Source organism: Alligator mississippiensis, chromosome 7 (genome assembly GCF_030867095.1).
Source record: "Alligator mississippiensis isolate rAllMis1 chromosome 7, rAllMis1, whole genome shotgun sequence".
NCBI lineage: Eukaryota > Metazoa > Chordata > Crocodylia > Alligatoridae > Alligator > Alligator mississippiensis.
In genome coordinates, this window is record NC_081830.1 from 77,648,093 (window position 1) to 77,661,200 (window position 13,108).

The following is a 13,108-nucleotide window of genomic DNA, read 5'->3' on the forward strand; positions in this document are numbered from 1 at the left end:
TGCCACTCTCAAGCATTCTGGAGACAGACTGCTGAGTGGTACCAGGCAGCACTGGAGGGCAACTTCACTGCCTTATTGCCTCATCTTTGTGGTTGGCCTGTGCAGACAGGGCCATTCTCCCCAGAAGCAATGCTATTTTTTCAGTAAGTCTGAAGAGGACCCATTCACCTTCTCCCCAGCCTGGAAATGTGCATTGTAAAGAAGGCACAACCAAGAGACTCATCTGGATAGACACAAACATAACTATTATTTGTCTTATGCTAATTTTATCCTCATTTGTTTTCTTATCTAGCCCTGACTTCTTCTGGACAAATGTTATTTATTAGTCATAAAATACTTAGCTCATTTAATGAGAAGTAGGTCCCCTGTGCATAGACTACTTGCTTTGTAGTCCCATTCCCCCGCTCCCATTTCTGTTCTGGGCAGGGGCTGATTATTCCAAAGCACCACTAGTATGTAGGATGTACAAGCTGTATAATGATGATGAACCAGATACGTTGTTATAGATCTCAAACTACTAATAGGGAAGATGCAGCACAGTGAGGTGGTATCTTCTTCCTATTAAATCTAGTGCCTCTTCTGTTAGACTATGTTTGATGGGATGATCTTTTGCAGGAAAAAACTGGTCCTAAATGCTTTGGTAGAGAGCAGCTTCTTTCTCTGTTTAATAGCAAAACATTCATGTTTCCAAATTGCATAATGATGTATAGTTGGCTTTCTTCATGGAATTAATTTTGAATTGTAATGTATTCTTACTTTTGCAGAGCATTGATCTAGAGCTCTAGAAGCAAAACTAAAAATATGCCTTCATGAAAACGTGCCTACAAAAGGTGACCCTTCTTGTTTTGGCTTTAAGGTATGTGAAAATACTCGTTATACTGTATGTTGTGTCTACTTTTTTTGTTCCACTGTAATTGTTTTCTTTAAAAGATAATACAGTCCGGAAATGTTAGATGCTTAGGGAAAAATCTTTTAAGGGGATAAACTTGAAAATTCTGGATTCATTTAAATGACATTTTGATCCAAGCTCAGAGTTTAGGAGAGGCATGTCAGGGCCTTGTTGCACGTAATTTTAGGCGGCTCCTGGAGCTCTACCTTGAATTGTCCACACATTAACAACTGAAAATAGTTTTCAGGACTTTAAGCAGCTTAGTTATGCCACTCCAGATTAGGTTTATCTCTGATCTGTGTTACCCAGCACATGTCACACTGATGTAGCCACTCTAGGCTATGCCTCCCCCCAGATTGGGGTGGCCATTCCCCAGATCCCTGCTCACCCGTGTCCCCTGGTCCCAGCTTGCATTTGGCTGCTGACACTGCCCTGGAGGAGCAGGTGGGGAAGGAGAACCTGCCTGTCAGTTCAATGCTGCTGCTGCTGCTGTCTGGGCTGGGAGAGTGGCCACAAATAAGTTAGAGGGCACAGGTGAGCTGTGAAGGCTGGGGGTAGGAGGAACCCCGAGGGGCAGGGGCCAGGGAGAATCTTGGAATGGGAGGGGAGAGGAGGGGGATTTTACTTTTAGTCCTCAAGGCCCCTGCTGACTTGACCATATGACTGCTCTAAACCCAAACTAGTCCTAACACCTATCAACATTTGAGTAGCTCAAAGTGCAATGTGTAACAAGACCCTCAGAAAATCAGTAATTTGCGGAGTGTTCAAGGGCATCAACATTATTATGGAGGACTTTGCTATGGCAATAAGGCATTTGGTAGAAACAGAAAATAGATACCCAAAAGAGAGGTCATGATAATTGAATGGGAAGTGCAGTAGAAGGGCAGCAGTAAATTAAAACCAAGCTGCAGTTGTTGCCCTTGTAAGCTTCTGAAATGTAGAAGCAGTATTGCAAACAAAATTAGTAGATGGGAATATGAATATTTGTCCTGTTCTTTTGAATTACTTCCAATTTCACTTTTAAATGTGTTGGAAACAATATAGATTTTGTTTTTACAGTTACAAAAAAAGCCTAAGGTGTTCAAGGAACTGAATTACAACTCTTCAGGAAATTAACAGCAAAATGAGAAAGCTGGCTCTAACATTTCTACATTATAAAGTTCATTCACTTAGATTTCCTGTGTATAGTGTAAACACCCTAAAATACTTTCACCTACACCTCAGCATCTTTCTGTTCTATCCCTATAATTATTGCTCACTTTAATATGCTTTATGATAGGGTGTGGCACAGTTATGTTGATGCAAAAGTGAAATCCTCATGGAAAAGTACCGTTTCTGTAGATTTTCAAGCATTTTACTTTCTTGGCTATGTACTGTAGGTAAGTATTATTTGTGTGTATATAGTGAGCACTTTTCGACCAGAGGCATAATATATATGAGTGCTTGCTATGGTTGTCTCAGTCTTGCAAATCATGCAAAATGAGCGTGCTCCAGGTTGGGAAGCCTTTCTCCCTTGGTGGTTTTGCATGCGTAGTGACTGAGGAATAGGGGAGATTCATGGAGGCAAGTATTATGGTCTAATTTGCAAGTTAAATATATTTTTATATTTAATCAGCTTAACCAGATTTACTTCTGATCCAAGTGCCTCTCCTTATTACTAACAGATAGTTATTTATATCAGGCCACAAAGCAGTAATTCATACCACAGTTTGAATTTTGAACACCCCCGAACAAGTTCAGTGGCTATTCAGCTTCAGGCCTGTTCCTCTACATTTACAGCCAGATAGCTTTTTTGAGTGTGACTAAATTCAAAAGAAGTTTTGCCTGATTAAAGACACTGAAGATAAAGCTTTTAATAATACTTCAGATGGAATAAATGATCTTTTGATGGCATGCAGGACAGGCCTTACCTGTTGTTGTGGCCTTATCTCTTGCCTCTCCCTTTGTTTTGTTGCTACAAGTTCCTTTTCCTTATGATTGCACTATGAAAAGGACTGGACTTTCCTTTCATCAGCATTGATGAGAATTATGAGTACTTTTCAAAGGGAGAATATCCCTCATGGACTTGAAAATTAATTAAATTATTTAAAGTCCATATTGAGTGGGAAGCTCTTTAAACAACATCTAAGCAGAGATAATCTGCTGATATATATTAAACCTCACTACCTGAGAAATCTGTTGAAGATAAGGTAATTCAGACATTACAGTTGGGTGACTGCTGGGAAATGCTATCTTATTTACAGCAAGCACTGTACTTTCTTAAGCTGCTGTCACTGGAGAAAGAAGTTAGATAAAAAGGTAATCAATAAAGGCTTTAATAAATTGCTGATAAAGGCAGTTGGATGGAACTTATAATGATGAAATCACTTGATACAGGAACTCACAGTGGATGCCACTGAAAGCAAAAAAATAGGCATTGGCCAATAGTTAACAGTAGTAACTGTGATGCAGCTGTGTCCCCCTCATTCATCGAATAAGAAATTTGTTGTTATGGCTCAGATTTTAGTGTGAGAACTAGTAGATGTTACTGAATTGTGTGTGTGAGAGAGAATGACTAATTTAACAAAATAAATGTAAATAAAATTGTACATCATAAAATGACTATTTCCTTTCCATATATTTGCTCTCAGTGGGGAAAAATAGCAAAAGCCCCATATTCTGAACCTAAAAATGTCAAGAAAGTTTTTACTTTGAAGCCATTTATTGGCATAGAAAGTGGGGACAGAGTGCTTATTACCTTTCTTTTTCCTTTGCAAACTGAATGTGGGTTCTTGGGCCACAACTCTTTGTTTGATCCTGGTGTGAAATTCTTGCACATTTTTCACTCTGTAACCTGTGGAGAAGTAATCTTGCATGCACAGGCATGACCAGAAGCCAGTCTGGTGAGAAATGTGGCTCTATACATAAACACAGCGAGAGGGAAAATTGACCTTGGAGTTGTACATTGACCAAGGTACATACAGTGATGTATATCATAGAATTATAGAAATGGATAAGTTTTCTTACGTCTTTTATCCATCCCAGGGTTATTTTTTGGCAGTATAAGTATCTTGCAGCACCTCTTTTTCAGTTAAGGCATTATTGTGTATGGAGGGTGTGGCAAAATACTCAGGGGCTTATATTAAGGAAAAATAGCAAGCAAGCTTCTGTTTTGGCATGCTTGTACTGCATCTTCTTCTAACACCATGGACACTTATGCACCTGTTCTTCCTGCAGCTAGTGCATACAGAACTTGGAAAAGGTGTAGGTTTCATAGATTCAGAAAGGAACATTGTAATCATTTGCTTGGACCCCCTGCATTAGCTCAATTTAGTGGTACTCAACCTTTCAGCCCCGAGGGCCAGCCTTAATGGGGTAGCCCAGCTCTGCATGCTGGGATCCTGCCTTTTGCTGCCCCAGCCTGGTGCATTTGATTTAGCACACAGGGCCACATTATTCAGCCTGCCCTGTGCCCCACAGGTCTAGACATTTCACATCAGGGGAGTACAAATTAATGTTGCCATTCCTCTCCATTGCCAAATTTCTGAATGCAAGGGGAGCCCAGCGAGCTGGACGACGCAGCTTTTCAGGCTGGACCTGGCTTGCAGGCTGTGGATTGAGCACCTGTGACTCGGGCCATAGTACTTCCTTGTATGAAATGGTGCTTCAAGTACAATAGCTGCTTGTAATTTAAGCTTAAATAAAAACTTAAAGTTTAGAAACAATACCCAATTTTGCTTTTAAAATATGGTAGAGAATCCACCACAATTCTTGATAAGTTATTTCAGTGATTGAGTACCCTTGCTGTTGAAAACGTGCACTTCATTTCTCGCTTGACTCTGTCTAGTTTTAACATACAGCCATTGAATCTTGCAATAGATTAGGTGTCATCTTTTTTCCTGTCTCCCATGATTGTATGTACAGATTGGTCAAATCGCTCATTACCCTTCTATGAGATAAGCTAAAAAGATTGAGCTATTTGACACTTAATAAGGCAAATTTTCTAATCATTTAAACACATTCATCATTGAATCATATCAAACTTAGCATACTTGAATGCTGGAAACCAGAGCTGTACATAGTATCATTAGGTTCAGGAACAGTCTCGTTAGGTTCAAAATAGAAGCAATATGACCCCTTCACTCCCACATGATAATTCCTTATATATACATCCAAGGATGGCATTAGCCCTTTTAGGTACACTGCAAGCTGCTGTTCAGATGATTGTCCACCATGGCACTCAATTTTTGTAGAATCACCAATTACTACGGTGGAGTCCCTTATCTTGTATGGCTTGTTCCTGTATACAGTAAAAGCTGCGTTATCCAGCACTTTACCATCTGGAATTCTCTATTAACCGGCATCTGTCATAGACAGCATCTTGCTGTTCGGTACACTGCCGAGCGGTGTCACCTGTAGCAGTCTCATCCACCATCCGCCGTTGCGATCACGTTGTGATCATGTTGAACTTGTGTTTTTGATCATGTTGTGATTGCGTTGAGCTTGTTGCCTGTGCTTTTGCTGTGACTATATTGCTGAATATCTCACCCATCCTGCAACTGTGGCTACCAATAGTCCATCAACAAGCATAGGACAGAAGTGAAAGCATGTTTTTTTGATGATTACACAGAAATTGGATATAATTAAGTGCCTGGAAAGAAGAGAAAACAGGAAAAGGTTGATGCAGGAATTCAACATCGGCTCATCTACGATCTATGACATCAAGGCACAGAGGGCGGAGTTACTCCAGTTCATGACGAAGTCTGAGACAAGTGAAGCAATTAAGCAACACTGTATTCTGCACAAACCAAAATTGGAATAATTAGACAAGATATTGTACGAATGGTTTGCCTTAAAATGTTCAGAGAGAGCTCCAATTTCTGGCTCAATGCTGATCAAAAAAGCAAAAGACTTCTATCAACAAATGGGAATGACTGAGGCCTGTGTTTTTTCAGATGGATGGTTGTCTTGCTTCAAACTTTGCCATGATATCAGAAGGCTTGATGTGTCTGGAGAAAAAAAAAATTGATCATGAGGCTACTGAAAAATATTGTGGATTTTTCCAGAAATTGGTTGTGGAGCATGGCATAACCCTAAAGCAGATCTACATTGCTGATGAAACTGGCCTTTTTTCCCAACTTACACCCTGACTGGTGCAGGTGAGGTTGGTGCAGCTGGTTTTAAGCAGAGCAAGGACCGCCTGACTGTACTTATGTGTGCAAATGCAGCGGGCACACACAGAATCAAGTATATATGCACACACACACATATGTATGTAATATATAATATGACTATTCATTTAGCCATATAGAAGCAATATGACTGTTAGCAATATGACTATTCATTTAGCCATATATTTCATTTACTTAATACTCAGCAGTTCTGCAGTAAAAAAATTAGAGACAATTATTGGCTCATGGCAGGAAGTATAATTGTGGGATCACGCATTAGCTCCCATAGTGCCTTATTGCCAATAACGCATAATAACCCTACATTGGGCTTCTCCTGCACTGGTCAAGAACCAAGCTTCTGCATCTGGGAGCCCCTTCAGCTGAGAACTGTTAGCTGCGGGTGTGTCCAACATACCCCTGGGGATGGGAGATCTAGCTGCCACAGTCTTGCATGTTGCGGGACCCAGTGTTTACAGTTGCAGGACTCTGGGTCCCAGCGGCTATAGGGTGCTGCCAGGACTCAGAGTTGGCAGCTGCTAGGCCTGAGAGCCCCTTCAGTTATGGGTCCACCAGCCCCTGCATCCCTTTGGCTGGGAGCTCTGTCAGCTGATGGGTTTCCAGGCACAGGGTGGACCCTCTACATGTGCCAATTAAAGATCAGTAGCAACCAGCTATAAAGTTAGTAACACATTTTCAAGATCTAATTTTATATTTGGTTGGAGCTTTTTATGGCATTATAGCTACTTTGCATATGTAGCTGAACTCATGGTAATTGTGCAATTAACCAGTTAATTGTGCAATACCTGTGATGTATAGAAGAGGCCTGGTATATCACATCAACACTACCTTTATGAAATATACTTGTCACCCTATCAAAAAAGGATAGCAAGATGTTTGATTAATTCTCATGATAATTAGCAATAATTGTATTACCTTTACTTCTTTATTAATCAAATCCTGTCATAATTTGATTATTATTTTGCTTGGTAATGATGTCAGTCTTGAGAGGCCTGTAGTTAAGTATGGCATCCCGATTATCCTTTGAATATATGGGCACAACATTACCTTTATTCTAGTCTTCTGCAATTTGTTGAGTGTACCATACCATATTGAAAAGCAATGTTCACTGTCCAGTGAGCTCATCTAGCTCTTGTTTAGCTCTTGAATGCAAAATCTTTGATAATTTAAAAATTATTAACTTTGGTAGCTACTGTTGTAATCTCATGCTCAGTTACTGTTGGAGTGGAAAGTATATTCATGATATGACACTATCACCTCATTTGGCTTTTGCCCCAAAATATGAAATAGAATTACAGTTGTACCAAGAACATCTAGTGATTGACCAATCAATGTGGGAGGCAGGAAGAAAGAGGACAAAAAAAGGAAAAGCCTCCTTTTTGTTGTCATTAGCTCTGCTAGCCATAGTTTTCTCCTGGGCCCTATGTTTCCCTCTGCAGCGCTTCCTAGTTTCTAATTCATATTAAGTGCTATTATCTTTGTCTCTCTTTATATATAGCTGCCTTCACTTTCCCTTTTAATCTGGACTGGTTTTTTGGTTTGGTTTTCTATAGTAAGATTGTGGTTTTGGGTATTTAGCAAGGAGGGGTTTTTCCCTCTCTCATCTGATTTGGCTCACTTACTGTTTTCAAGTTTACAAAAAGTGGCCCTTTTAAAATACCAAGTATACATATTGCTGGTTTAAACTTTAATCTGTTTGCAGGCAACACATGTAATCAAGTCATGATCACTTGCACCAAAGCAATCACTAATTTTTACTTTTGAGATCAATTCCTTTTTACCTGTCAAGACATAGTTGAATTTAGAATTCCCCTGTGTTGGTTGCAACCCTTTTTTGAGTTAGGAAGCTGTCATCTGTAATTTTTAGAAATTCAAAGGATGTTTTAGTACTGTCAGCATGAGACCTCTGCCATCTAATAATAGGTGTTCTAGAGGGATTTTAAAGAATTTCTTTTAAAGACAACTTTTAATAGAACCGCCTTTCCAGAAGAACTGTAACTTATAATTTGTCTGTATACCTCACTATGCAGCAATTATATGAATTGTGTGAGTTGGCTGAGATACTTTAACCATTAAATTCAGAATGTAGCTTTTGATCAGAAAAGAAGTCATCTTGTTTCGCACTATGATTATTTTCATACATCAAAAAAGAAAAAAAAGGCAAACATGATGGCTGTTAATAGTTAATGCATAAACCAAACAATACAATCACAGTTACCTAGCAACTGGGGGAAAAGAAGTTGAAGGCCTAGATGAAAAAAACAGAAGCTTTAGGACCAGTTGGGTCATGTTTAGAACAGATGAAGATTTACATGTGGACTTCATGTGTACACTGTACATTTTTCTTTGTATGCTGTTCTATAAAAGCAATGGAAATGACAGCTAACCCAGTATTTAATATGAAGGATGCTGTGAGCTCTCACTTCTGTAACCCAGCAAAATGGTTTAATTTAAGTCTAAAAAACACATCTAGTAAGAGAGCGACACTGCTAGACATGATTTTGAATATCATTGCACTTTTGAGAGTTCATTGCATCAGGTCTCCTGAGTGTAAGGACTGGTACTTCACAGTAAGTACCAGTACCATAGAGGAAGCCAGATGTTTTTAGAAAAAGGTAGAGTACAGCTGCCTTAAGCTATGACCTTTCAGAGTGTCCTGTTCAAAAGAAAGTCAGGATTGGCTTACTCTAGAAATATTATGGGAATTGCCACTGATGTGCTAAATGCCTAAAGGAGATGAAATAGGACATTTGCATATCCTGTCATTCAAATTTTAAATGGACTGAATTCTGTGAGGGTTCAAAACACTTTTCTGAAGATAAAATATGATTTCTCTATCTAATCTATTTCCTTTCTCATAGTTGCACCATTTCCAGTTATAAACTCCATTTAGTTTAATGAGCTTGTGTTTGCCGGAATGAGACTCAACTGGTTGCAGCTCTTGAATTTGCTTTTTCAATGAGAATTTGTTTTGAATAGAAATGGCCACTATTACCCTATAAGTGACTTCCCCACTCCAGTTTCATTAACTGTATGTCTGTAATTTGGCAGGGAGATGTACCGTGGTCTGTGGCCTTTGATTTAAGTCCTCTGGAAGACCTTTGGGCTAAGTACAGACAGTCAAAAAGCCCGAGGCTAAATTGATTCAGTCTGTGCAACTTACTCTAAGATGCAGTGATTGAACTAATAAGCAAATGAACAGACATTCACTTGTGATTCAGGTAATGCAGCCACATGCCTGTAGTAGGTCAAGCCAGAAGCTGGGGTGCACTAGAGCACAGCTCTTTGGCACATAGCCAGCATGGGCTGTGTGTTCACTTTCTCTTCCTGCTGCCTCCGAGGTCTCTGAGATTTGCAGTTCACAATCACAGCAGCAGGACTCTGCGGGGTTGCTCATCACTTCCTCTTTCTGCTTCCAGGTGCTTCTGAGATTTGTAGTTCACAGTTGCAGCCAGCACAAAGCCACCCAGCAGGGCAGGACAGGGCAGCTCTGTACTAGGTTGAAAGTCAGTTTAACTCCCCTCCCTGACCCCAGACACCAGCTGGGGTTTGCCCCAGGGGACAAAGTGGAGGAGGGGGCAGTGAGGCCAGTGAATCATCCCTCACTGCTCCACCCAGGGAGCAGAGGGGTGGGGCCAGTCCTGCTCTCTGGAGCAGAGAGCACATCCCAGCCCAGGGTTGAAAAGCATGCTGGGAACCTGGGGGACTCTGATTTAACTTGAATCAGGAGGGGGTCTGGGACAGAAGTTTCATAAACCAGTTTGACATAAATTAGTTAAGTCTGTTACTACATTCAACCAGGTTTATCTTAACTAGTTCTAGCCATTTTGAAACTGGTTTATGTGCACTGAGCTTCTGTTCTGTTACAGGTTTAAACCACTTTCTGATCACTTAGACTAGTTTATGTGTAACTTCTGTCCCTAGCCTTGTAGAAAGAGGGAGAATGTCAATCAGTGGGTAGCACTGGAATCTTAGAGCAACATAATTGGGCCCGTTAAGAGCAATTTCTATCACAAATGCCATTAAGTGCAAGAGTCTGTGATGCTGAACACTGAACTTTCAAGGAAAAAGTTTTCAATTATTTAACTGATCTCATATGATAAAAACCTGTGACTCATATATGGATGGCATCAGGTTGGTATTTGAAAATGGAGGAAATAGCACCATTGTTTTTCATTCTTCTCTACATTTATTTTAAATGCTAAGACTAGGGTGTCATGACCCAAAGGTCTGATTTTTTTTTGTGTGTGCTTCGGCACTAAGAATTATCCCCGTGGGTTTACCGCTTCGTTGCACGGAGGAGTTCTGCTGCGCAGAGAACCCGCATGCAGGGAAGTGTTCCCGCCACTTTGCAGCGATCTTTGCAGGGTGCATTTCCTTTGCAACACAGAAATGCACGGTGCAAAGGTTTCCCGCTCGTCGTATGCAAATTCGTGCCCCGCAATTGGCTAGTGCTAAATTATTCACACGTGGCGGCTAGCGATTGGCCTGCTAGCCGTATAAGAGGCTTGAGCAGTTTCCGCCCAAGCCGAAGAGGACTCCGCAACCATCTCGTGGGGACTCTGGGTGTGCGCGGCAGGGTAATAGAAACCCTGTGTGTCGCTCAGAGGAGTTTGGCGGCCTCATCCACCGCCCACCTCTTCCCGTCTTCGAACGGAGCCTATTATAAGACGTAACGACGAGTTTAATGCGCGCTTGTCCTGGACATCTGGAGTTTGTCTGCATGGAGCCTAGCAACCTCCACGTGATTGTTCGTGTTCTGTCTGCGTGGAGCCTTGCAACCTCCACGTGTGTTCGTGTTTTTTGTTGTAACCGCAACTCAAGCAAGTTCTCAGCCTACACCACGACCATCTCAGTGTAAGTAAAATAATCTTAAAATCAACCGTTACGTGTCTGTGCCTAATTCTAGCTCGGCGCCCGCCCTCTCCAACCCGGCCTGCCCGGGCTGCTGGCCACAGCCCGCGTGCAGAGCGACGAAAGCGACCCGGGGTCAGACCCGGCGCGCACATAGGGGTGCTGAATCTCTGGTACCTGGGTCAAATCTGGCCTGCAGACCCATGATATCCAGCCTGCAGGAATCCCATAGGTTGGAAAAATTGGAGCTGGAGATTGGAAGAAGCTCCATATAGTCAGCTTCAGCCCTGCCTGGGCCGTTGTGGCACAGCAGGATCAGGGCCAAGCTTCCCCTCCTTGTGTCTGGATTGGGCCAGGCTACTGCTGAACTCCCACCCCTACGTGTTCATATAGGCACTGCTCCATCCTGCCTACCCCTCCAGGCATCAGGATCAGGACTGGTTTGTTCCCTGCGTGTCCAGATTGGAGCTTCTCTGCCCGGATGCTTTGCCCTGTTACTCTCTACCCCACATGGATCCAGATGGAGACCAGGCCCCCCCTGGTGGATGGATCAAGGTCAGGCTGTGCACCCCCATGTGGCTGCACGGGGCCCTGCCTGCAAGCCCCGTGTAGAGCTCACCAGCCAGCTCTTGGCTCTGCCCATCTGGTCAGTAAGGTGAAAAGGTAGGGCACCACAGGAAAGGCATTGTTACTTGATACTTAGTGAAAGGCTCTGCATTTGGCGAATCAGAGTCTGCAACCGACTTTTCCACTAGCTTGAGTTGTGAACCTCTTCAGCCTTCCTGTGCTTTGACATTTTATCATCAGTCTGGAGCAGTGGAGCTCAACCTTTTGGTCCTGAGGGCTGTATGAGTGACACGGTGCTGGTTTGTGAGCACGATCAGGCCCTGCATTGCTTGGGCCAGTCCTTGTGGGCCCAGATCGGGCTCCAGACTGCCTTGGCCAGCCCTTATGCACCCAGTCTAGTGTGCAGGGCCATGCTGTCTGGCCTGTGGGGCTCCCCACAGGTCCTGGAATTTGGTATCAGGGGAGCAGCAATTAACACTGCCACCATTCCTGTTCAGCCAAATATCCAGGCCTGACATGATTCTGTGGACTGGATCTGGCCTGCTGGCCAGGGGTTGAGTACCCTTAATTAAAAGGGCTGGTAATATTTATTTGCATTGTAAGCACTTTGCAATTCTTGAATTTAAGTACCCGGTTCTGTTACTGACTTTAAAATAATACATTGAACATACAGTTTTCAGTGATCCCAGGTGAAAAGTGAGATGACAATCCCATAATATTCAAGGCTGAAGTTTTTTTGTATACTTCCTTTTATTGAAAGCTAGAATGAACTGGCTTGTAACAAGAATATTGCAAGCCTTTTTTGAATTAACAGCAGATGACATTTTAAAATGTAAGTAAAGGGGCATGTGCAGATGGAACTTATCTGCTGAATTTGTTGAAAGCAGAAACCTCATAAATAAAATAAATAAATACAAGTAAAACAGTATTTCCATAAAGCATTGTGCTCATATATTTCAGATCAATAGACAGTGCAGTCATTAAAGAAGTTGATAATGTTTGTGCTCTCAGTAATGAAATTAAGTTTAATGGTAAAGTGTCTAAGAAACGGTATATTGTGAGGTACAGACTCCAGTATTACCGTTATCTGTGTGGAAAAAATAGAGGGGCTAAACATTAGTGCCAAGATAAATCTTATTCTTTTTTCATGATTTGGTAATATAGTGAATAAATTGACACTTAAAAGATGTTTAAAAAATTTCAAAGCTCTTAAAATGATCATTCTAGTTTGCAAACAGCAAAGGAAGCAAGAACTGGACATCTTTTTCCCTTATTTGACTTCAGTGGATTTTTGCCTGAGTGCAGCACTAGGGCATACATGTTTTGATCGGAGCCATGAGATATCATTTGTTCTTTCCTTATCTTTCCTTCGTCCCAATACTCTTCTAGTGTCACTTCATTTGTGTATTACTTTGTTTCCCCTGGCGGTATGTTTTGTCCACCTGCTGTATCTCAGCCTTGACTATAAGTTCGTTGGGGTGGGGACCAGTCTTTTTTTTAGCATAGTGCCTAAAACAAGACCTGTAGTGCGGTTCTGATCCATGAAGGAAGCCCATACATGCTATCACCCTGTGAAAAACACACAGTACCTACCATCAACGTTTGGGTGGACGAGGAAAAACAAGTACAC

The 13,108-nt window shown here is 41.8% G+C and overlaps 1 protein-coding gene across 3 annotated transcripts in view; it reads left to right on the forward strand.

The window, feature by feature from the left end:
* The window catches only part of NAALADL2 (N-acetylated alpha-linked acidic dipeptidase like 2), a 1,094,482-nt gene that overhangs the window by 246,868 nt on the left and 834,506 nt on the right, over nucleotides 1-13,108 (forward strand). For all 3 annotated transcript variants that reach the window (XM_059731159.1, XM_059731157.1, XM_059731158.1), the window contains one exon: nucleotides 765-856. The gene's annotated coding sequence lies outside the window, so the exon portion shown is untranslated. The remainder of the gene's footprint in view (nucleotides 1-764; nucleotides 857-13,108) is intronic.